Here is a 26,271-nt window from a genome sequence, read left to right as displayed (position 1 = left end):
TTTTAAATAATTAATTTGCATTTTGTTGCATGAAATAAGTATTTGATCCCCTACCAACCAGCAAGAATTATGGCTTTCACAGACCTAGAACTACCAAAGTGGTGCCAATTGGCACGTCTTCCTTTCATGACCAAGGTGGTGCCAAATGGCACTATCGGGGTAATTTACAACTCATTAGGCCACCTTTTTTTTATGTAAGTGCAGCCATTAGATCGGAATGTGGCAGTACCAGAGTGACCGGCAGTTTGAGCCTGTGAGAATGTTCCGTTTTTTAACCCTTGTATTATGGTGAGAAATAAATATGTTTAGTATGTTGCGGGTTATTTTGACCTGTATTGTTTAAATCCACTCAAAACAGACAAAAATGAAATTAAACCAATCAGAACTTTATCTTAGATTATACAAACATTTTGAAGAGATGAGAAGAGATATACAATTCAAACACTATATCAAAGAACTCCTGTTTTCCATTTTTCCCTCTTCATGAACACTTTATTTTTCATTTAACTTGCCCCATTTTCTTGGATTTTCAATGTTCAACATTTTCCCCACATGATGGACAGAATGTGACTTTGCTTTTTGCAGATGTACTTCTTGCACCTTGCACAACAGGTACTTGTTTTATTGTCATCTTGATAGGGACAGACTTGGCATCTTTTGCGTTTCTTTGCACCTGTATCCAAAGGATCCATTGTGGGTTGGTCAGATGTCCTTCCCTGGACCTTTGCAATGAAAGCTGCAGCTGCTGGGGATCGAGCTGGCCTGGCCCAGTTCTCGATCTTGGGAGTCATGAGTGATTTGTCTAGTTCTTCCAGGAAAAGTTGACATCTGTACAGTTTGCCAGCATTCCACTGCTGGTTGATCTCAATCCATAGCACATAGGCATTGTACGCAGACACGTCCCCAGTGTTGTAGAAAACCACCAAGGGCCAACGGGCAGTCTTGCACTGGCAGCTATATGTTGGTGTGACTTTGTCAAGATGGTCAACTCCTCCTTTGGTGGAGTTGTAATCCAGGATCATCTGCGGCTTCATGTCCTCTCTCATGCTCAGGGATGCATATTTGTGCATTGTGCTCATCACAAGAACATTCTTGTTTCTATTTGGGCAGTAAGAAACAAGTGTTGTTTTCTCTGTGAAAGCAAATTTTGAGGAATGCAGAGGTCTTGCTTGCATCTTCAGAATCTTATGAGGAAGTTCTGGCTTATTTTTTCTGACTGTTCCACATAGTGAGCTTTCTCTCCTGAAGTTCATCTCCAAGACAGTAGGAGGTAAAGAAGTTGTCACATGTTATGTTATGACCTTGCAGTCCTTCATTCATCTCCAATACCACATGCATTCCCTGGTTCTTCTCAGGTGCTCCTCCATGTGGCTTTCCAGTATATAGCTTTCCATGCGTAACTGGATTTTGCATCACAGGCTGGCCATATTTTGATGCCATATTTCACTGTCCTTTACTGTCAGAAAGGACAGCGTCCTCTGAACGGAATGAGGTGCTCATCGACAGTGACATTGGTGCCAGGATTATACAATAAAGGCAGGATTTTGACCCATTTATCCCAGACATCTCTGATCACTGGAAGCTTGTCTCTCTCTCGTTGACCAGCTCTGGTGTCATGGTTGTCAAATTGGATCACACGAGAGATCATGTGAAATGTCTCCAAAAACATTGTTGCTCGGAAGATTGGCCTTCCATTCTCTTCATTCCATAAACTTGCAGTTGCTTCACCCTTTGACCTGTATACTCCAGCTAACACCAGAATTCCAATGTAAGCATGCAAGTCAATTGGATCCAGTGGCTTTTCTCTTGAAAAACATGCCTCCCCTCCAAGTTCATCATGTCGAGGATTATCTTCTCTATGGGTGGGGATATGAAGAGCTGAAGTGCTGATTCAATATCATCAATTCTTTCTGTGTAGGCTCTCAGTTGTCCAGGTGGTTTCCATAATAGAAGCTTGAATCTTCGACTGGACTGGCTTGCTTGACCCGAGGACGTTTCGCTTCAAATCGCAGAAGCTTCCTCAGCTAAAATTCTTGCTCTAATAGTCTGACTTCTGTCTTGACTCTAGTAGAGAAGAAAAAACAGAAGCCACAAAAGCTGGAGTTTTAAACCTAACCAGACCCCTCCTACCGAGAGACAGACTGCTATAGGCTAGTGACTAAACAATAGCTCTAATTAGCACCTATTGTGCTCTAGTTAGCACCCTCCTAATGACAGGGCAGCTGTCCCTCCTAATGATGGGATGGACGCCTCTCCTGTCGGCTCCCTTGATGACTCTCCTGATGACGTGAATGACACATTACCATGAACAAAAGACTGAAACTGCTTTGACCTGAGTACCCCATTGTAAACAGGGGACAAAGCGTGTCTCAGACCCCCTCCCCGGTTAAAGCTGGGTTTCAACTGTTTCACATAGAATGCCTCCTTGACCCCTCTCTCAAACCATTTCTTCTCTCTGGCTAAGATTTTAACTTCCTTGTCCTCAAACGTGTGGTTAATGTCTTTAAGGTGGAGATGAACTGCAGACTGAGGTCCACTGGCACCCTCTCTGCGGTGCTGGTATAGCCTTTTGGTTGCTTAGTCTCACCTGTGTAGTGTTCGCTACAGTTTTCCTGACATCTGATAGAATACACTACATTGCTGTTTGTAACTAGGGATCCTGTCCTTAGGGTGAACTAATTTCTGTCTCAAGGTGTTAACCGGTTTAAAGTAAACTGGGATTTTGTGCTGTCTGAAGATCCTCTGTAGTTTTTCCCCTACTCCTGCTAAATAAGGGAGAGACACTCCTCTTCTTCTTGTCTCTGTCTCCTGTCTATCTGGTCTCTTTGTTCTCTGGGACTTCTGCACTTTGTCCAGGGACCATCGTGGGTACCCACATAATGTGAGGGCTTTCCGGACAAGTTGTTGTTCTTTAGCCCTTCTTTAGCCCTGTATAAAAGACACCTGTGCACACACTCAATCAATAACACTCCAACCTATCCACCATGGCCAAGACCAAAGAGCTGTCTAAGGACATCAAGGACAAAACTGTAGACCTGCACAAGGCTGGGATGGGCTGCAGGACAATAGTCAAGCAGCTTGCTGAGAAGACAAAAACTATTATGATTATTTATTAGAAAGTGGAAGAAACATAAGATGACTGTCAATCTCCCTCGGTCTGGGATTCCATGCAAGATCTCACTTCGTGGGGTAAGGATGATTCTGAGAAAGCTCAGAACTACACAGGAGGACCTGGTCATTGACTTGAAGAGAGCTGGGACCGCAGTCACAAAGATTACATTAGTAACACACGATGCCGTCATGGTTTAAAATCCTGCAGGGCAGCAAGGTTCTCTTGCTCAAGCAAGCACATGTCCAGGCCTGTTTGAAGTCCACCATTGACCATCTGGATGATCCAGAGGAGGCATGGGAGAAGGTCATGTGGTCAGATGAGACGAAAATAGAGCTTTTTGGAATCAACTCCACTTGACGTGTATAGAGGATGAGAAAAACCCCAAGAAAACCGTCCCAACCGTGAAGCATGGGGGTGGAAATATACTATTGGGGGGCTCTTCTGCAAAGAGGACAGGATGACTGCAATGTATTGAAGGGAGGATGGATGGGATCATGTATTGTGAGATTTTGGCAAACAACCTCCTTGCCTCCATAAGAGCATTGAAGATGGGTCATGGCTGGGTCTTCCAGCATGACAATGACCCCAAACACACAGCCAGGGCAACTAAGGAGGGGCTCCGTAAGAAGCACTTCAAGGTCCTGGTGTGGCCTAGCCAGTCTCCAGACCTGAACTCAATAGAAAATCTTTGGAGGGAGCTGAAACTCCAAACCTGAAAGATCTCGAGAAGATCTGTATGGAGGAATGGACCAAAATCCCTGTTGCAGTGTGTGAAGAACTACAGGAAATGTCTGACCTCTGTAATGGCAGACAAATGTTTCTGTACCAATTGTTAAGGTCTCTTTTTCTAGGGGATCAAATACTTATTTCATGCAATAAAATGCAAATGAATTATTTAAAAATCATACAATGTGATTTTCTGGATTTTTTTTTCAGATTCTGTGTCTCACAGTTGAAGTGAACCTATGATAAAAATACAGACTTCTCCATTCATTGTAGGTGGAAAAACCTACAAAATTGACAGTGGATCAAATACTTATTTCCTGCACTCTAAGATCTTCAGGCCACAACTCCCTGCTGCAGCTTCAGCAATGGAAGTTTTGAACATTGCCCATTCTGGTTCAATGCCCCCAACCTCCACAGGAATGCTAGAAAAGCTCCACTGGAGGTGTGAGTTGAAGATCTGTCAGACAGTGGACTCCTCCAGGTGCTCCCAGTTCACAAGCACTATCTGTTTCGGCTTACCAGGTCTGTCCAAAATCCTCCCCCACCCCCTGATCCAACTCACCATGAGATGGTGATCAGAGGACAGCTCTGCCCCTCTCTTCACCTGAGTGTCCAGAACATGCAGCCTCAAATCAGATGATATGATCACAAAATCGATCATCAATCTTTGGCCTAGGGTGCTCTGGTACACTTTTTAGCATCTTTATGTTTGAACATGGTGTTCGTTGTGGACAGTTCATGACTAGCACAGAAGTCCAATAACAAACAATCGTTCGGGTTTAGTTCAGGGAGGCCGTTACTCCCAATCACGCCTCTCCAGGTGTCTCTGTCAGTGCCCACGTGTGCGTTGAAGTCCCCCAGCAGAACAATACAGTCCCCCACTGGAGGCCCATACAGGACTCCATTCAGGGACTCCAAGAAGGCCGAATACTCCACACTGCTGTTCGGTGCATACGCACAAACAATAGTCAGAGTTCAATTCGATTATACACAACAAGCTCCTTAACAATAAAACAACAAAACAACAACCTCTAATCCAGTTCCACTTTGTGATATGAGCTTTTTCAGTGAAACTTCAAGTGAAAATCGAGTTTACTGCTGGGTTTTACAGTCATGTCTACTTTGGTAAACAAAGCCACTTGGAGTAATGCTGTTTATTATTGCTAATTATTTTGCTTTTCATTGCAGCAGAGTGCTGACGGTGCCAGATTAATGGCTGTGTTTACCACCTGCGTTGACACACTTTTGCAAAGTAGTACACCAGGTGGGTGATACGGTGCATCTTAACATGATCATGTAATACTCTTCATTGCCACGATGAGGCTGAGGAAAATGTTTGTACATCATCTGAACACTGGCTGCTTCTGAAATTAAACATAATATTTATCATACAGATGATATCTATAAGTGTCAACCTTTGGGTGCAGTGATTTTTTTTTTCTTTTCTTTTTTTTTGTTGAGCCACTGAAGCAGTGCTGTATTGGCAGCTTGGTGATATGTGAACTGATAACAAGAAGCCGATCTGCACACTGCACTGTCACAAGTTTTTATTAATACAGAAAAGTCTTCCACCAAACAACTGGGGATTTACAAGCAGCCTCCCAGAGTCCCAGTGGAGGTCATTACAACTGGAACGAACAGCTTCTCCTACTGAAAAACACAGACACACAAAACTAACATTGGCCACATGAAAGGAAACACAAGATTAGATGACAGATCGATCGACTGGCCTTTCACATTGTGCACGAAGCGACGAATGCTGTTTCCTTTAATTGGTACAATGCAGGGAAAATCACGCAGTACCTACTGCACCAGCATGTTAAGATTAGATTTACTTGATTGGATCAAGGATCAGAGCATCATTTATTTTCAGTCCAGGCCCACCTTTTTTGAACTTCCAAAGTGGCAAAACTTAAGGCAAATCAAAAATGTAGTTTTTGCATAGTTATATATATTCAAAGATGTTTAGTTTTCACTATAACTTACAGTGCTGGGTTGACAAAATGATGAAAAAGTTGATAAATGCCATGGATAAACATATCTGTGATCAGTTTTCACCTTTAAAAATAATTTGAGATGGTCTCCTGAAATTTTGAAATTTCTACGAAAATTAGGGTGTATGTAATCAGTGCCGTCATGTACGTACAACCAAAAAAAAAACAAAAAAAAAAAACCCCAAACTAACCAGCTTTTCAACTTGATAAAGAATGAGAAAAATATGTTTGAATTGAAAATTAATAAATGAATGAATCCATTCCCTGCCCATAGTTGACTTTGTTTACCCTGTGCCTGTTTCCAGACTCCTGCTGGAAAATGACGTCCAAAATAAACTGAGTATTTCTCAGAAACTACAATAATTATTTGTATCTCAAAGCCATTAAAATATGTCCATCGTGAGTCACTTTTGTGCAAATTGAAGTGACTAAGTGGGACTCCTGTCTTGTTGCAAAGAAGAAACGAGATTTGTACTCCATTCCGTTGCTCCAAACACTGTGCCGCTCTCTGCTGAGTCGAGTCCGCTTGGAATTCATAACTTCAAAGTGAATCACCGTTGAAATCAAATTACACCTCTTTCCAAACGCTGTAATACAAACAGTAAACTGCTGTTGATCAAAATATATTTTTTCCTCCCAAAATGAGACGTCCTGCGCTGATGTGCAGCAGCCCAAGACTGTATGGCTGCAGACCTGCAGATTCCAGCAGCCACCTGAGCTCAGCTCAGATGTATGGAGAAACAATTATGCCATTAATGTCTGAAAGGAAATGCTTTGACAAAAACTACAGATTTTATTTCTGTTTATGTCCAGAGATAGAGGATCCACCATGTAGAGTTTATTTACGTCCATAAATCAAGGAACCAGTTACCAATTTCATATTTATTTACTTTAAGACTCAGTAAAATGTTGTTGACATAGAAACCTGTAAAGCCTATTTGTAGTACACATAAAATTCGATAAGGGAATTGATAAGGAATCGGATCGATAAGCGGAATTGATAATGGTATCAATATTGATAAAATCTCATCATTACCCATGCCTAATCATAATAAAATTTACACCTGTGAGACTACTGCAGAGGTAAAAGAATGAATATATATGTTACTGGGTCAGAGTAAATGAAGCTGGCACTCAACAACAACAAAAATTTCATTTGAGCCTAAAAAGGTGCAATTTTAGAGTGAATTGGCCTTTGGAATGATTAAGCTGCAACCCAAAACCTCTAGAAAATCATATTACAACTTCTGACAACTGAAGCAGATAGGTTCTGGAGAGGTATGCATTGAGTAATATTTAGGCAGACTCCCCAAATTGGCCATTTTTCACAATGTGTGCCATTTGATTTTTCTCAGGTACCAAATGGCACTACTCATTTTGTTTCACTTATGTCACAAAACATATTCTTTCCATCTATTAATAGCTGTTTTTCGGGTTAGTTTTGAAAAAAAAAAAAAATCAATCCACCACATAAAATTCCTCTGCGCACACGTGTATGCTCAGTGTACCTCTGAACACAATGAATGATATGCTTGGCATTATCTTGAGAGCCCATTGGTCTGTTTGGGTGATTGCCACCTCTATTGAGCCATTAGAGCCAATAGCATCGAGAGGCAGTCCCCAAATCTATGTCCTCAACATCATTCACCAATCACAACAAAGAATATGTATCAGGTGTTAAGAGAAATCACTGCCGTACTCTCCAATGTGTTCCATCGCCCAGAGTGAAAAGTTGGCAAAAACACTCCTGAATCATTTCAGTGTGGATTTTCCATTTCTAAGGGCCTCTTCACACATAGTGTGAATTTGGTTGAAGTGGGCATGAAGCAGAAGTCGTATGCAATATGTGTAAATTCGTCGCTGCCTCTAACGCCTCGTACACCTGTTGCTACAACTATTTACACACACCAGCAGCTGAAAGACAGAGTGTGCGCTGTGAGAGGCCATTGAACCCTCTCGCAGCAGGTGTCAGCCAAATTCCAGGTGACACATAAACATCTAACACCACTCACATGGCCATTCGCAATGTGTGGCCATTCGCTCTGTTAACATGACAGCAGTCAACAGACGATCACTGTCAAGCTGGATGTGAAATTTGTCTAAGTGCCCCATGAGTGTGGCTTTGCAAACAGACACAGTGACACGTTGGTGTGTGCGCTGAACTGACAGGGGGTGTGCCTGGTGTAACAGTATGTCTTACCCCCCTGGATATGTTACCCCCGGGTGGGAAGATACCCTAGGATATCTTACCCCTCACCCTGGAAGTCAACCCCCCACTCCTGACAGGCAACATTCCTACAGGGCAGCACTGATTAGCCCAAACCTTGATAAGGCCCAATCAGGACAGAGCAACCTTTAAACTCTATATTTCATGGATGTTTTATGGTCACAGATGAAGCAGTTGATTGATGGTAAATGATATTGGTGCTCTTTCTGTATGTATAGCTATCTACAATAGTAACATTTCCTATTCTGAAGTATGTTTAAATCCCCCTTCCAAATGCACTCTACAAATACATGGACCTGATTGACAACCTGAAATATATGATGTGATGTGATGGAAAATACTCCAATTTAATTTTGCATAAAATATCCACAATATATGGATAGAACACACAGTACCATACCATCTTTATGTATAAAGCACTTTACTACAACCAAAGCTGACCCAATGTGTTGTACACTAAAACATAGTTAAAACATTAAGATGTATATTTAAACAAGTTAATAAATAAATATAGCGCACACAAAAAAACACATACATACAGACACAATAGTATGCAAAGAAACATATGTTTAAGAAACATAATGAAAATGAGGGGCCTATAATGTCTGCCACCTTTCTCAAATCTCTTTTGTATAAACTAGGTCATAAATATAAAGAGTGGCAGATAGGAATCAACAGAATAATATAAATGTAGCATGAAATTGACAAATATGATTATTTGAAAGTGTGATTCTCACTGGACGAGCAGCTCGACAGGGGAAAGAATGAATAAAGATGTGTTCAAATAATTTTTATCCACTAAATATTACAGCAAAGTGGATTCAAGCCCCAAATGGTGTTGAACTACAAGGCAAGTGACCCCACAATAAGTGAAGATCAAATGTATTCAAAAGAACAAAGTCCCTGGAACAGACCCTTCTCTACCCTGCAAAAATCAGTTTACTTCTTATACTGACAGTATGATAATAAGCAAGCAATACATTTATGTTAGTTATTCAACACCCAGTATGATAGCAATAGTTTGCTGTAGTGACTTGTAATGTAATTAAAGTTTTATCTGTTTGTAATCATATAGCTATATTCTGGTAGTACTAATGTAATCATAAAATATTATTAATTTGGTATATTACATGACATGTTTTACTGTAATCTGACGTTTGACCTAATTTAGGTGACATTTGACCTCAAGTGAAACCCTGAAGGTCAAGGTCAATTGCTTATCCCAGGTAATGGGCAAGGCCTATGGCTATGTTCATGCCAATTTTGGAAGTTAAATTTCCAAAATTGCAACCAGGAAAGTTGTTTAGTTGAATTTAGTGTTTAACCTTCCTGTGACCTTGACCTTTGACCTTGATCCTTTTATGTAGTGAAAGGTACCTTACTCGGGCTGCTATATGTCAAGTTGCAAGAGTGTGATGTAAACTGTGTGCTGTACAGTGAGTTAAAGGTGAAAAATGTAGTGATTATAAACAAACATACATACTGACAAACATCTTGCCAAAATATCTTGCCAAAAGAAGTTTTGGCAAGATATGGGGGTGGGGGGAAGATAAACTGTTACACCAGTCACAAGGGCGGCTGTGGAGATATGTGGTTCTGGATGTCACGGCTGGGGTACACGTACCATGTTTGGATGGACACGAACAAACAACTGTCTCCTGTGATGTGCGTGTGTGCTTGCTGCCATCACGTGGACATACATAAAAATATATATCGCTTGTTGCGCCCAGCTGCAATGAGTGCGTGCATGTCGCACACATTGACAGGCTACCCCAGGTGATCCGGACCATCAGACCATAACACGCAGCGGGCAATCTGAATGTCACCCACATGAGTTCTGTTCCACATGATGCGGTGTCTGTCCTGCTTTTGGGCTTTTAGTGGAGCATCTAACCATTATGTTAATTAGTTTGGTGCACCAGCTCCACTGGCAGGTGTTACTTACCAGCCTCTGGACCACAGGTTCCTCCTCCTTCTGTGCCTCCATAGTCTAGTCTTATGAACATCGGTGAAATCCTCTGTTAATAAACCTTTCTGCATTTTAATCCACTGCCTCTTGCACTTGAGTCCACCTCTCTAGGTCTTGATTGCGACAAAACAAATGGAATGGAATTAATGTTTACGAAATCAGAGAAATTAATCATTTTGTTGTAATTGTTATATTCAAAAACTGAAATCACACAATTATGAAGATGAAACACTCTTCTGCCTTTTCTCCCAGTCTTTCCCAACCAGTGCTGCATGGCCTGTGGCCCACATTTGGTCTACACTCCCTTTGCTTTGGCCCATCATGGCAACTGACAAAGTTACTGTTAAATGGTAGTGTATTATTTATTATTATTGTTATTTTCAAATTGTATTCGGTGTGTTCACTGTCTGTAAAATACATCTTTAAATGTGATTGTAGGTATATAATTCACTCAACATTTAAGCCCCCATCACACATAGCAAGAATGTGCCAGAGCCATGCCTGATACGGCAAATATTGCCATAATCCGATGCAGTTGGGAGGAAAAGAAGCAGTGTCAGAGCGCAGACAGACTGCCTCGTCCACACCTGTCAGATTGGATCCAGAGCATATATAGATGACACAGACTGCTGTCAGACGGCCATAAAAGGTGCTGAAGACTGCCCAATCTCCAAATGTGTGGATGGCAAACATGGGAGACTGGGATGTTGTGTTCCTCACGTGCATGTGCACGCGAGTGTACAGCATGCATGTGTGTGTGGCACACGGGTGCTCCGCGCACACGCGTGGGGTTGCAATAATCACTCAGCCATGTGTGTGTGTGTGTGTGTGTGTGTGCATAATGCTGCATGGGCCACTAAGCATGAGTGCTGGGTGCACATGCGCACCTGCCACTGGACAGCTTCGCTAAAAGTTTGCTGGCATTGGGCCATGCAGTCCCTCAAATGGAGCGCCTTTCTTTTTTCTTGTTTGCACACTTCAGGAGCACAACGCAACTCTGGATACCGTCATGGTTGGATTATCACATGGACCGCAGGCTGTTGTCCTGGCTTCATGTCCATGTCTGTGCTGTGAAACACTCCTGGACCACTGTTGGAGGTGAGATTCATGTTTATTAATGGTGTAACGGCCTGGCACAAGTTCCATGTCATAACTCCTACAGAGTTAGAAGGTGATCATTTATTACAGCATGAGATCCGTTCAGCTCCGAGCCTGACGTGTGCTATGATGCGTTACTGTGCAACACAGTGAGGCAGCTGCATGTGTTATGATGGAGACAACAGTTCACATTATTACGTTACCCATGGGAAAGAATGGACAAATATCTGTACTATAAGGTCTATTGTGGATATAACAGCCTGTTCAGATTTGTGGCGGTGTGCACGCAGTAGCGCAGAGCTTTCGGTTTGATAGCCACTGTTCAAATTCACTGTAAATCAAATCAAATCAATTTTATTTATATAGCGCCAAATCACAACAAACAGTTGCCCCAAGGCACTTTATATTGTAAGGCAAGGCCACACAATAATTACGAAAAAACCCCAACGGTCAAAACGACCCCCTGTGAGCAAGCACTTGGCGACAGTGGGAAGGAAAAACTCCCTTTTAACAGGAAGAAACCTCCAGCAGAACCAGGCTCAGGAAGGGGCAGTCTTCTGCTGGGACTGGTTGGGGCTGAGGGAGAGAACCAGGAAAAAGACATGCTGTGGAGGGGAGCAGAGATCAATCACTAATGATTAAATGCAGAGTGGTGTATACAGAGCAAAAAGAGAAAGAGACACTCAGTGCATCATGGGAACCCCCCAGCAGTCTAAGTCTATAGTAGCATAACTAAGGGATGGTTCAGGGTCACCTGATCCAGCCCTAACTATAAGCTTTAGCAAAAAGGAAAGTTTTAAGCCTAATCTTAAAAGTAGAGAGGGTGTCTGTCTCCCTGATCTGAATTGGGAACTGGTTCCACAGGAGAGGAGCCTGAAAGCTGAAGGCTCTGCCTCCCATTCTACTCTTACAAACCCTAGGAACTACAAGTAAGCCTGCAGTCTGAGAGTGATTGGGGTGATATGGTACTATGAGGTCCCTAAGATAAGATGGGACCTGATTATTCAAAACCTTATAAGTAAGAAGAAGAATTTTAAATTCTATTCTAGAATTAACAGGAAGCCAATGAAGAGAGGCCAATATGGGTGAGATATGCTCTCTCCTTCTAGTCCCTGTCAGTACTCTAGCTGCAGCATTTTGAATTAACTGAACGCTTTTCAGGGAACTTTTAGGACAACCTGATAATAATGAATTACAATAGTCCAGCCTAGAGGAAATAAATGCATGAATTAGTTTTTCAGCATCACTCTGAGACAAGACCTTTCTAATTTTAGAGATATTGCGCAAATGCAAAAAAGCAGTCCTACATATTTGTTTAATATGCGCATTGAATGACATATCCTGATCAAAAATGACTCCAAGATTTCTCACAGTATTACTAGAGGTCAGGATAATGCCATCCAGAGTAAGGATCTGGTTAGACACCATGTTAAGATTTGTGGGGCCAAGTACAATAACTTCAGTTTTATCTGAGTTTAAAAGCAGGAAATTAGAGGTCATCCATGTCTTTATGTCTGTAAGACAATCCTGCAGTTTAGCTAATTGGTGTGTGTCCTCTGGCTTCATGGATAGATAAAGCTGAGTATCATCTGCGTAACAACGAAAATTTAAGCAATGCTGTCTAATAATACTGTCTAAGGGAAACATGTATAAAGTGAATAAAATTGGTCCTAGCACAGAACATTGTGGAACTCCATAATTAACCTTGGTCTGTGAAGAAGATTCCCCATTTACATGAACAAATTGTAATCTATTAGATAAATATGATTCAAACCACCGCAGTGCAGTGCCTTTAATACCTATGGCATGCTCTAATCTCTGTAATAAAATTTTATGGTCAACAGTATCAAAAGCAGCACTGAGGTCTAACAGAACAAGCACAGAGATGAGTCCACTGTCTGAGGCCATAAGAAGATCATTTGTAACCTTCATTAATGCTGTTTCTGTACTATGATGAATTCTAAAACCTGACTGAAACTCTTCAAATAGACCATTCCTCTGCAGATGATCAGTTAGCTGTTTTACAACTACCCTTTCAAGAATTTTTGAGAGAAAAGGAAGATTGGAGATTGGCCTATAATTAGCTAAGATAGCTGGGTCAAGTGATGGCTTTTTAAGTAATGGTTTAATTATTGCCACCTTAAAATTTAAGATCGAAGCATTAATTAATGGTAGAGCTTCCTTGAGCAGCCTGGTAGGAATGGGGTCTAATAGACATGTTGATGGTTTGAGGAAGTAACTAATGAAAATAACTCAGACAGAACAATCAGAGAGAAAGAGTCTAACCAAATACCGGCATCACTGAAAGCAGCCAAAGATAACGATATGTCTTTGAGATGGTTATGAGTAATTTTTTCTCTAATAGTTAAAATTTTATTAGCAAAGAAAGTCATGAAGTCATTACTAGTTAAAGTTAAAGGAATACTCAGCTCAATAGAGCTCTGACTCTTTGTCACCCTGGCTACAGTGCTGAAAAGAAACCTGGGGTTGTTCTTATTTTCTTCAATTAGTGATGAGTAGTAAGATGTCCTAGCTTTACGGAGGGCTTTTTTTTATAGAGCAACAGACTCTTTTTCCAGGCTAAGTGAAGATCTTCTAAATTAGTGAGATGCCATTTCCTCTCCAACTTATGGGTTATCTGGTTTAAGCTGCGAGTTTGTGAATTACACCACGGAGTCATGCACTTCTGATTTAAGGCTCTCTTTTTCAGAGGAGCTACAGCATCCAAAGTTGTCTTCAATGAGGATGTAAAACTATTGATGAGATATTCTATCTCACTCACAGAGTTTAGGTAGCTACTCTGCACTGTGTTGGTATATGGCTTTAGAGAACATAAAGAAGGAATCATATCTGTAAACCTAGTTACAGCGCTTTCTGAAAGACTTCTAGTGTAATGAAACTTATTCCCCACTGCTGGGTAGTCCATCAGAGTAAATGTAAATGTTATTAAGAAATGATCAGACAGAAGGGAGTTTTCAGGGAATACTGTTAAGTCTTCAATTTCCATACCATAAGTCAGAACAATATCTAAGATATGATTAAAGTGGTGGGTGGACTCATTTACATTTTGAGCAAAGCCAATTGAGTCTAATAATAGATTAAATGCAGTGTTGAGGCTGTCATTCTCAGCATCTGTGTGGATGATAAAATCGCCCACTATAATTATCTTATCTGAGCTAAGCACTAAGTCAGACAAAAGGTCTGAAAATTCACAGAGAAACTCACAGTAACGAGCAGATGGACGATAGATAATAACAAATAAAACTGGTTTTTGGGACTTCCAATTTGGATGGACAAGACTAAGAGTCAAGCTTTCAATGAATTAAAGCTCTGTCTGGGTTTTGGATTAATTAATAAGCTGGAGTGGAAGATTGCTGCTAATCCTCCGCCTCGGCCCGTGCTACGAGCATTCTGGCAGTTAGTGTGACTCGGGGGTGTTGACTCATTTAAACTAACATATTCATCCTGCTGTAACCAGGTTTCTGTAAGGCAGAATGAATCAATATGTTGATCAATTATTATATCATTTACTAACAGGGACTTAGAAGAGAGAGACCTAATGTTTAATAGACCACATTTAACTGTTTTAGTCTGTGGTGCAGTTGAAGGTGCTATATTATTTTTTCTTTTTGAGTTTTTATGCTTAAATAGATTTTTACTGGTTATTGGTGGTCTGGGAGCAGGCACCGTCTCTACGGGGATGGGGTAATGAGGGGATGGCAGGGGGAGAGAAGCTGCAGAGAAGTGTGTAAGACTACAACTCTGCTTCCTGGTCCCAACCCTGGATAGTCACGGTTTGGAGGATTTAAGAAAATTGGCCAAATTTCTAGAAATGACAGCTGCTCCATCCAAAGTGGGATGGATGCCGTCTCTCCTAACAAGACTAGGTTTTCCCCAGAAGCTTTGCCAATTATCTATGAAGCCCACCTCATTTTTTGGACACCACTCAGACAGCCAGCAATTCAAGGAGAACATGCAGCTAAACATGTCACTCCTGGTCCGATTGGGGAGGGGCCCAGAGAAAACTACAGAGTCCGACATTGTTTTTGCAAAGTTACACACCGATTCAATGTTAATTTTAGTGACCTCCGATTGGCGTAACTGGGTGTCATTACTGCCGACGTGATTTACAATCTTACCAAATTTACGCTTAGCCTTAGCCAGCAGTTTCAAATTTCCTTCAATGTTGCCTGCTCTGGCCCCCGGAAGACAATTGACTATGGTTGCTGGTGTTGCTAACTTCACATTTCTCAAAACAGAGTCGCCAATAACCAGAGTTTGATCCTCGGCGGGTGTGTCGCCGAGTGGGGAAAAATGGTTAGAGATGTGAACGGGTTGGCGGTGTACATGGGGCTTCTGTTTAGGGCTATGCTTCCTCCTCACAGTCACGCAGTCGGCCTGCTTTCCCAGCTGCTTGGGATGTGCTGGAAGGGAACTAACGGCGGCTAAGCTACCTTGGTCCGCACCGACTACAGGGGTCTGGCTAGCTGTAGGATTTTCCAAGGTGCGGAGCAGAGTCTCCAATTCGGCCAGCCTGGCCTCCAAAGCTACGAATAAGCTACACTTATTACAAGTACCATTACTGCTAAAGGAGGCCGAGGAATAACTAAACATTTCACACCCAGAGCAGAAAAGTGCGGGAGAGACAGGAGAAGCCGCCATGCTAAATCAGCTAAGAGCTAGTAGCTGCGCTAAGCTAGCGGATTCCTAAAAACACACAAAGTGAATAATGTGTAAATAATTTAGAGGTGATTCAGCAGAGGGAAGGCACGTAAAGATTACACTGTGAAACAAATCGTTATCTAGATCAATCTAACTGCGCAGATTAAACAGCTAACAGATACAGCAAAACACCACTGTGCTCCGGAACAGGAAGTGATACAATACCGCAGTGATAGCCAACCACCAGTAGAGGCAAGCAAGAGTCACCAAGCAAGAGACATGATACATACATGTACATGATAATAATTCATAATTATTATCATGATGAAGTGTGCCACATACATTTCAAGAGTTCCTACGCACTCTGGGGGTGGACATTATTATACATGGCACGTGCAGGTCATAACGGCAGGCTTTGCGGTGCCAGACCTATCTTGAGGTCCCCTTCATATGCTCTGAACTCATTTTGGATCCCGTTTTTCCGCCATTGTAATATGTATACATTTACATGGCTCACCGTCAGAAAGGTGTCCCATCTCTGCCTTGCCCGAAGAGTTTTGAACTTTTTACACTGGGGGCTGCCAGCCGATTTTGACCAACTGTGTCGACTTCCACAGATGGCTGTCAGAACGTTTTGGAACTGAAATCCAAAATGTTTTGGATGTGCGCCGATTCATAAGTCCAACTCCACTCTGCGTGATTCCGGCTATGTGTGACGGGGATATATTACTTTGGCCTGTGGTGTCCCGTTTAAAGGAAAAACTTTGGGTGCCACTTTTATATGTGTGGTTTTGAAGTTGCATGTATCTTGAAATCAGCTAGTGTGACAGTTCTGTTTATTCTCAAAGCTTGGTCTGATGCTCACTAAGGCCAATAGTCCTTATGATAACAAAATTATAATTATTTATATTATACAAATAATGAATCTTTATGAGTTCAATGGTATGAAGCCTTCACCGAATTAAATAGTCGTTCCATTGAAAGAATGAAAAACATTCATTATCTGTTTTATATAACAGCTAAAATAGATCCTTGTCATTTGACATTTTATTCATTTATAAACAACAGAAAAAGGACTTACATTTTGGTGTTCCACTGCTGCTAAAGTCCAAATTGTGACGTGTAGTCCAGTGATGCTGTGCACTGACTTCAGACTTCCATTAAAAAAAAAAAAAAAAAAAAGACTTTGTGTAGTTCCTCAGTCCAGCCAAAAATCATGTCAGCTTTTCATCTGTACAGGTCTTCATGCATCCAGATGGCTTACAGCAGAGTGGATTGTGTGTGTGTGTGTCTCTGTATGTGTGTATGTTCCAAGAATTAGCGGCGTCAGTTAGCTCAATCAAATCATCGTGTCGTTGTTCCCTGTGTGAGTGCACACACACGCAACCAGGTCGGCCCTTTTGCGCGCATGTACTACCAAAAAAAGACTGTGTACATCCTCAGTGCAGCGAAAAAAAAATCATGTCAGAAATGAGTCCAGCTTTTTATTATTTCTTCCTGCTATTAGCGTCCATACAGCACAGTGGAGTTGTTTTGTGTGGTGCGTGTGTGCACGAGCACGTTTGGGCACGCGTACATGCGCGTGCACGAGCACGTGTGGACGAGCGTGTGAGCACGTGAGTGTGCATGTGCATGCACGAGCACATGAGCATGTGCATGCGCAAGAACGTATGTGAGAGGACATGCGGGCGTGCGTGTGTGTGCAGAGTGCAATGGTACCAAATGTATGTAATGAAATTTGCACTCTAGCTCAAGCTGCACTCTAAATGCAATGCAAACCAAATGGGATGAATTAATCCATGTCATGTGACATACAAAGCAGAGATCAAATGACATGGATCCACTCAGCCGTTATATAAAACTCTATAAAGTAGTTAGGGAGCACGGTGGCTTAGTGGTTAGCACTGTCGCTTCACAACAAGGAGGTCATGGGATAACTTCCTGTGGCCTTTGTGTGGAGTTTGCGTGTTCTCCCCATGTTTGTGTGGGTTCCCTCTGGGTGCTCTGGCTTCCTCCCACATCCAAAGACATGCAAGTTAGGTGGATTGGAAGCTTTAAATTGTCTACGGTGTACCCTGCCTCATGACCAGGGTCATGACTGCTGGGATAGGATCCAACCCCTCCCCCCCCCATGACCCTTAATTGGAGAAAGTGGGTATAGAAAATGGATGCATGGATGTAAAGCAGTTGGTAAAAACATCTCCATAAAAATACAGATTTTTTTCTTTATAAAACAAAATATTTCATGATTAAGAACATTATTCCAAACCAAAATTCAGAATAACTAATTGTAAATAATGGCAAGTGAATGTGTTTTAATTGTAGATTCAAGACTGATTGGCAGCCTGGGTGGCTGCCATGCAAGACCCAAGGTGCCAGTACATACTCTCAGACTTGATTTGCTCTGATTTCTAGATTTCACTGATTTGACAGAATTTAACTGTCAGAAATACCTAATCAATAGAAGTGTTTGGATTTAAATAAAATTTTCTGTTGAGTCAGTGGTGTTTTAAAAACAACCATCCCCACCCTAAAAACCAACCAACCAACCAACCAAACAAACAAATAAATAAATAAAGGTTCTAGGGTGCAATTAGCACAGCACTATGCCCAAAGTTTGTCTTTACTTTTTCTTCCATTTTGTTTTTATATCTTTTTATCTTTATATATCTTTAACAATCAGCAGTATGCTTGAGAGAGTGTTGATGACTTCCTGTCCCTCTTTTTTTAAATTCTGCACACTGGCATTAATCATTTCGCAATATATTATTGGAGAGAGAATCTTTCACCACTGCTATTAATTTGAATTTGGTAATTGGTCTGCAACAGTGAATACAGGAAGTAATTGCTAACAATCAAGCATTTGGATGCCCCACCAACTCCAGCGTGCAGGCAAATAAATTGATGGGGAATCAACCAATGTAACTCAAGGTGAGGTTTCTTCTTCACAGTTTGAGCATAAGGCATGTACGTGTGGAAACGCAGCCTCAATCCTATCTGTGTGTGTCAGAAGCAGATACCCCGTCGAGGCCTTAATTGCATCTTTCGTTAATCCTGTTGCTTGTCAGGGCTGCTGCTACCAGCGGCCCTTTACAGAAGGATAATCGGCAGGCTGATTGGGCAAAACAGTGCACACCTGTCTCTGTTCCCTTGCTGCAGAATACTGATGACTGTACCTTGTGTTGTAAAGGCCTTGATGCAGATAATTCAGACATCACTGCCAGGAACGGAACTGTTAAAGGACTGAATTTCCACAATTCATACTCAGAGACTGGGCAAAAATATTTTTTAAAGACAGCTAAGTGTGAAACAGTTACTTATGTGGTTGTTCTGGCAACAAGCAGTCTGATTTTATCTTTATCATTGAAAAATGTTGTATTTGAGTACACAGGGAAAATGTAGGCAACCCCTTGTCCTTGCTCAGCTGGTGGGGTTCATAATACTGTGACACCTGTGTGCTGGATCATACCAGAGAATTGTTCCACATGGCCAAAATGTCATAGCTGTTGTGCTGCCTTGGTGTTTGTTCCCACTCTGCTCTCTGTTCTCCCCAAGCACTGCACAACATATCTGATTTAACTGCACCTGTCACTAATCAACATGCTTTCACTTAAGGCCAGGTTCTTCCACTCCACACTCGCCAGAAACTCAGTTTTGCTCTGCGGTAACCTGGGCTCAGTATCCCTCATTTTTTAAAATCTTTTGACTATTGAATTGTTTCCATTTTGTCGCCTAATGACATGTTCTGTGTTCCTCTTCCTAGCATTCTGGTTCTCCGTCGGTTCCGTTGCGGCCACCTGGACCTGCTTCCACTCTGAGCATTCCATTCTGGCTGGCTTGTGTCTCCGTGCTCTGGTGCCACCACAAACCATCCTCAAATTCCATTTACCCTTATTAATAAAACTGTTATCGTGTTTTCACCACAGCTCCTTGCATTTGAGTCATGCTCATTTTGCAGCAAAATTGTAAGACTTTTCTGGCCACATTATGGAATCAGCCGATCCTGTTCACAAGGCTTTCAGCTCGCAAGGGACACTGTTAGGACACCAGCAGCAGCAAATCCAGACCCTCACAGATCATCTACAAACCTTGTCTGCACAGGTATCACAACTCTGCTTTCAACTGTCAGCACTAACCAGTTAACTCAGATCACCACTGCATCACCTCCATCACTGCCACAACCTACACAAATAGTTTCCTCGCTGACTCCGGTAGTGCATGAACTTGTATTCTGCAACTCTGAACCATACTCCAGATCTGTAGATACAACCCCAATTCCAATGAAGTTGGGACGTTGTGTAAAATGTAAAAAAACAACAGAATACAATGATTTGCAAATCCTCTTCAACCAATATTCAATTGAGTACACCACAAATACAAGATATTTGGATGGATGGATGGGTTTATGGATAGCTTTATTATCATTGTCATTACAACAACAAGATTTCCCCACTCACATTCCACAAAGAAACAGCAATTAATCCACAATTATTACTTGTTTACCGTAATAATGGCACACATCAGAATTAAGACAACACATATACATTTGACATTGTTTATGTGCACTAAACTTGAAACAGTCCAAATTGAGGCGATGTGAGTGTGTGGTAGCCGCTGCAACTGGAGTCTCACCGCTGCCAGCTTGGGGGGAACGGGGGCCTGCAGCAGCTAAAAACCGCACAACCCCCGCAGGGGAAGGAATGACGTTGGCGGGCGCTGGAGAGGGGAGGTGTTGATGGGGAGGGAGGGGGTGGGAGAAGGGAATGGAACATGCTTCAGTCCTGTGAAAAACAGTTTATTGTCTTTGTGAGATGAGATTTCTTTGCTGTTGTGTTTTGCACTTCAGGGCCACCTTAATTTTGGTTTCATCTGACCACATGATATTCTCCCTATCCTCTTCTGGATCATCTATATGCTCTCTAGCAAACTTCAGACGCGCCTGGACATGTACTGGCTTAAGCAGGGGGACACGCCTGGCACTGCAGGATTTTAGTCCCTCTCTACGTAGTGTGTAGCCTTTGTTACTTTGGTCTCAGCTCTCTGCAGGTCATTCATCAGGTCCCTCCGTGTAGTTCTGGGATTTTTGTTCACCGTTCTCATGACCACGGGATGACATCTTGCGTGGAGCCGCAGATCGAGGGAGATTATCAATGGTTTTGTATGTCTTCCATTTTCTTGCAATACTCCCACAGTTGATTTATTCACACCAACCTGCTTGACTATTGTAGATTCACTCTACCCAGCCTGGTGAACATCTACAATTTTCTTCCTGGTGGACAGCTCTTTGGTCTTGGCCATGGTTGAGTTTGGAGTCTGACTGTTTGAGGCTGTGGACGGGTGTCTTTTATACAGATAACGAGTTCCAACAGATGCCATTAATACAGGTAACAGGTGGAGGACAGAAGAGCTTCTTAAAGAAGAGGTTACAGGTCTGTGAGAGCCAGAAATCTTGCTTGTTTGTGGGTGACCAAATACTTATTTTCCAACATACACTCAACAAAAATATAAACGCAACACTTTTGGTTTTGCTCCCATTTTGTATGAGATGAACTCAAAGATCTTTTCCACATACACAATATCACCATTTCCCTCAAATATTGTTCACAAACCAGTCTAAATCTGTGATAGTGAGCACTTCTCCTTTGCTGAGATAATCCATCCCACCTCACAGGTGTGCCATATCAAAATGCTGACTAGACACCATGATTAGTGCACAGATGTGCCTTAGACTGCCCATAATAAAAAGCCACTCTGAAAGGTGCAGTTTTATCACACAGCACAATGCCACAGATGTCGCAAGATTTGAGGGAGCGTGCAATTGGCATGCTGACAGCAGGAATGTCAACCAGAGCTGTTGCTCGTGTATTGAATGTTCATTTCTCTACCATAAGCCGTCTCCAAAGGCGTTTCAGAGAATTTGGCAGTACATCCAACCAGCCTCACAACCGCAGACCACGTGTAACCACACCAGCCCAGGACCTCCACATCCAGCATGTTCACCTCCAAGATCGTCTAAGACCAGCCACTTGGACAGCTGCTGAAACAATCGGTTTGCATAACCAAAGAATTTCTGCACAAACTGTCAGAAACCGTCTCAGGGAAGCTCATCTGCATGCTCGTCGTCCTCATCGGGGTCTCGACCTGACTCCAGTTCATCGTAACCGACTTGAGTGGGCAAATGCTCACATTCGCTGGCTTTTGGCATGTTGGAGAGGTGTTCTCTTCACGGATGAATCCCGGTTCACACTGTCCAGGGCAGATGGCAGACAGCGTGTGTGGCGTCGTGTGGGTGAGCGGTTTTCTGATGTCAATGTTGTGGATCGAGTGGCCCATGGTGGCGGTGGGGTTATGTTATGGGCAGGCGCCTGTTATGGACGAAGAACACAGGTGCATTTTATTGATGGCATTTAGAATGCACAGAGATACCGTGACGAGATCCTGAGGCCCATTGTTGTGCCATACATCCAAGAACATCACCTCATGTTGCAGCAGGATAATGCACGGCCCCATGTTGCAAGGATCTGTACACAATTCTTGGAAGCTGAAAATGTCCCAGTTCTTGCATGGCCGGCATACTCACTGGACATGTCACCCATTGAGCATGTTTGGGATGCTCTGGACCGGCGTGTACGACAGCGTGTACCAGTTCCTCCAAATATCCAGCAACTTCGCACAGCCATTGAAGAGGAGTGGACCAACATTCCACAGGCCACAATTGACAACCTGATCAACTCTATGTGAAGGAGATGTGTTGCACTGCATGAGGCAAATGGTGGTCACACCAGATACTGACTGGTATCCCCCCCCAATAAAACAAAACTGCACCTTTCAGAGTGACCTTTTATTGTGGGCAGTCTAAGGCACACCTGTGCACTAATCATGGTGTCTAATCAGCATCTTGGTATGGCACACCTGTGAGGTGGGATGGATTATCTCAGCAAAGGAGAAGTGCTCACTATCACAGATTTAGACTGGTTTGTGAACAATATTTGAGGGAAATGGTGATATTGTGTATGTGGAAAAAGTTTTAGATCTTTGAGTTCATCTCATACAAAATGGGAGCAAAACCAAAAGTGTTGCGTTTATATTTTTGTTGAGTATAATTTACAAGTAAATTCTTTAAAAATCCTACAATGTGATTTCCTGGATTTTTTTCTCATTTTGTCTCTCATAGTTAAAGTGTACCTATTTTGAAAATTACAGACGTCTCTCATCTTTCTAAGTAGGAGAACTTGCACAATCAGGGGCTGACTAAATACTTTTTTGCCTCACTGTATGTCCACCTGAGGAAAAGTGATGCTTTTTCTCTCAAACCCTTGCTGTCATGTCTTGAGGATATTAAGGCCTGGATGGCCCTAAACGTCCTAAATTTTAATGATAAAAAAACTGAGGCAATTGTGTATGGCCCTAGCTGCTCCTGTATATCCTCCCCTGTTGATTTGGGTCCATTGGCAGCATATGCAAAGAATACTGTTACTAATTTTGGTTTTAAGATGGACAGCGATTTTAAATTGGATCCCCAAATTAGTGCAGTCATTAGGTCAAGTTTCTTTCACCTCAGGCAGCTTGCTAAGGTGAAATCTTTTCTTGCACACCAGCACTTTGAAACAGTAATCCATGCCTTCATTACCTCTCGGCTGGATTACTGTAATGCACTTTATTTTGGACTTAGCCAGTCCTCCTTTGCATGTCTCCAGTTGGTTCAGAACACTGCCGCTCATCTGCTAATTTGAGTACGAAAGAGGCAGCACATTACACTGATCCTGGCCTCCCTCCACTGGCTGCCTGTGCACTTTAGGGTTGATTTTAAGATTAATTTATTTGTTTTTAAATCTTTAAATGGCCTTGATCCACCCTAACTCTCTAAGCTTCTTCACCCCTATGTCCCTGCACGGTGCTTCCGGTCAGCTGATCAGCTGCATCTGGAGGGACCGAGGTCCAAGCAAACACTGAGAGGGAAGGAGCATTTTCTATTGCAGCTCCCAAAATTTGGAATGATCCACCTCTGTACATTAGGCAGGCCTCTTTACTGTCTGTTTTTAAACCACTTTTCTTATAAACCACTTTTATTCACTGGCTTTTAACACAGTATGAGACTTCGCTCTGGTTTAGTGATTTTTATTTGTTCATTGCTGTTTTTATCGTTGTTGGGTTGCTTTGTTGTTTTTTATGACCCCCCCATGTACAGCACTTTGTTTCAGTTGGCTGTTCGAAAATACTCTATAAATAAAGTTGAGTTGAGTTAACTATAGTTCCGAAAATGTTAATATGCTTGAATTAAAGCTAAAAGTTTTCATTTCAACTCCAGTATAGTGGTATACAAAAGCTAATTTAAAAAAATTGTGTCACTGTCCAAAATACAAATTCCTAACTTTACGCAGTAACATCTTCCTGCATTTTACTATGTAGTAACATGCACCAAGACTCCGGTTTTCAAAAGTGAAAAATAAACTCTTGATTGTTGTGAGCCTCCAGTGGATTTCATGTGTTGTGAGAACCATCTGCACTTGAGATGACTGGGGCATACTGTCACAGAAGAAGCCAAGGCTGCACAGTATATGAAGAACCTCAACATGTCCACACAAAACACTCTGCTGTCAGATGAAGGTAAGGTGGAATAACATGAAGTTTGTTCACATCCATCAATCTTTGTCTCGCTTAGTCATGGCATGAGAGTTTGATGGTATGATAACCTGAGTTGAAAATACCACAGCTCATAGTATTGTTGTATTGTACATCTTAGTGGATACATTATTTCAGTGTTGCTGCATCTGTTCTGTCTCTCCCACTCCTTCCATCCTTTCTTTCATCACATAAGCAGAGATTCTGATTCCCATCTTTTTTATTTGCACTGATGATTATGCTGAATCACACAACCAATTACAATACTAAAGTTTGTCAGAATTCATTCCGACTAAAGTGTTACTGCATCATGGTTACCTTGCGCACACGCACACACACACACACACACACACACACACACACACACACACACACACACACACACACACACACACACACACACACACACACACACACACACACACACACACACACACACACACACACACACACACACACACACACACACACACACATCTCCTCAGTATGTATCAGACAGAAAGCATTTTCCGCTGGCAGGTTAGAGGAGTCCTTCGTAATTCAAAAGTGTTTTGTTCCATATCTCACTGGCTCTGGGGTATTTTGTTTTGAATTCTGACCAAATTGAGTGGAAGGAGTAAAAGAGTAGTTAATACAAGTTTTCGACTGGCAAAGAGATGGCCTAAGGCTTAGAGTTGTGATTTATACCCTCAAGGTTGATGGGAAGAAACTGAAGAAATTTGTGATCTATCCCTGAGTTGGTGTGAGAGTGCACTTGAATCCCTTAAGTAAGCAGGATGTGGAAATGAAAAAATGAGTCCAGTCTGTTGAATCAAGGTGTCTGACAATCAGAGGGAGGAGTTCTACAGTTTGATGGCTACAGGCAAGAATTGTTTCCTGTGGTGCATTTAGGTGAAATGAGTTTGTTGCTGAAGCTGCTCCTGTGTTCCACCAGGACATCATAAGGGGTTCAGTGATGAAATCCAGGAAATCTGGATATTTACCTCCGTGGTGAATGTTTTCAGGTTACTTTTGCTTTCCTGGCCTTCGTCAGATTTAGTCTGATGCCATGATGTTCATATCTGTAAAATTGTTTGGAAACGTCAATGATGAGTTGCCACAGTGGATATTAAGTTTGACGTTTTCACATCGTGATCCGACACTGAAGATAAATGTTATGTGCTGCCTTTTTTCTGTTACATGGGCATGAAATATCTAACTGGAGGAAAATATGATGAACATATAACATGCTCTAAAAGTCAAATATTGATGTGAAAAACATTTGTGTTGTCGTGGGCTCCCCTTGTTCCTTCCTATCTCTCCCCTGTATTTTGTCTCTGTCCCTCCAGGTGGCGTGCAAGCAGAGTTGGGTCGACACATATGCAGCTCATCTGCGCCTCATCATTCCTCTGTATTTAACCCCTGGTTCTTCATTTCAATCTTTGCCTTAAATTCAGTGATTCTCGCCTGGTAACCTGGGCTCTCTGTATTTTTCCAATTCAGAGTCTAGTGTGTTCCTACGCAGTTACATTTTGAGCTCTCACGCTCAGCAATTTGTAATTTGACTTTTTCTCAGAGCCTACATGCTCGGCATCCAGCTCAGCCATTATTGCTGCTGTTTATCTCTAAGCTTCCTGGTTTAGTTGTTCAGCTGATTGCATTCTGCACTTCCAGCCGCCATCTGTGTTAGAGACTGTGAACTTGGGCTTTCCTGTATCAAAACTCTCCGGCGTTCAGACTGTGCTTGCATGTTCACACGCACTCCAACTCAACTGTACCTTTCCTCTTCCTCAGAATCCACTCCTCGACAGCTGCGCTGCATGACCACCTGGCTCCGGTTTTCCACACCATCAGTTCTGGTTCTGTGTTTCATCTCCGTCAT

General features: G+C 42.2%; 1 pseudogene; it reads right to left on the bottom strand.

The window, feature by feature from the left end:
* Positions 1-536: 536 nt before the first annotated feature.
* On the bottom strand, positions 537-26,271 carry LOC117524289 (annotated as a pseudogene).

This window comes from Thalassophryne amazonica, chromosome 14, assembly GCF_902500255.1.
Source record: "Thalassophryne amazonica chromosome 14, fThaAma1.1, whole genome shotgun sequence".
In the NCBI taxonomy this organism is placed as follows: Eukaryota; Metazoa; Chordata; class Actinopteri; order Batrachoidiformes; family Batrachoididae; genus Thalassophryne; species Thalassophryne amazonica.
This window is presented reverse-complemented; position numbering and strand designations above follow the sequence as displayed.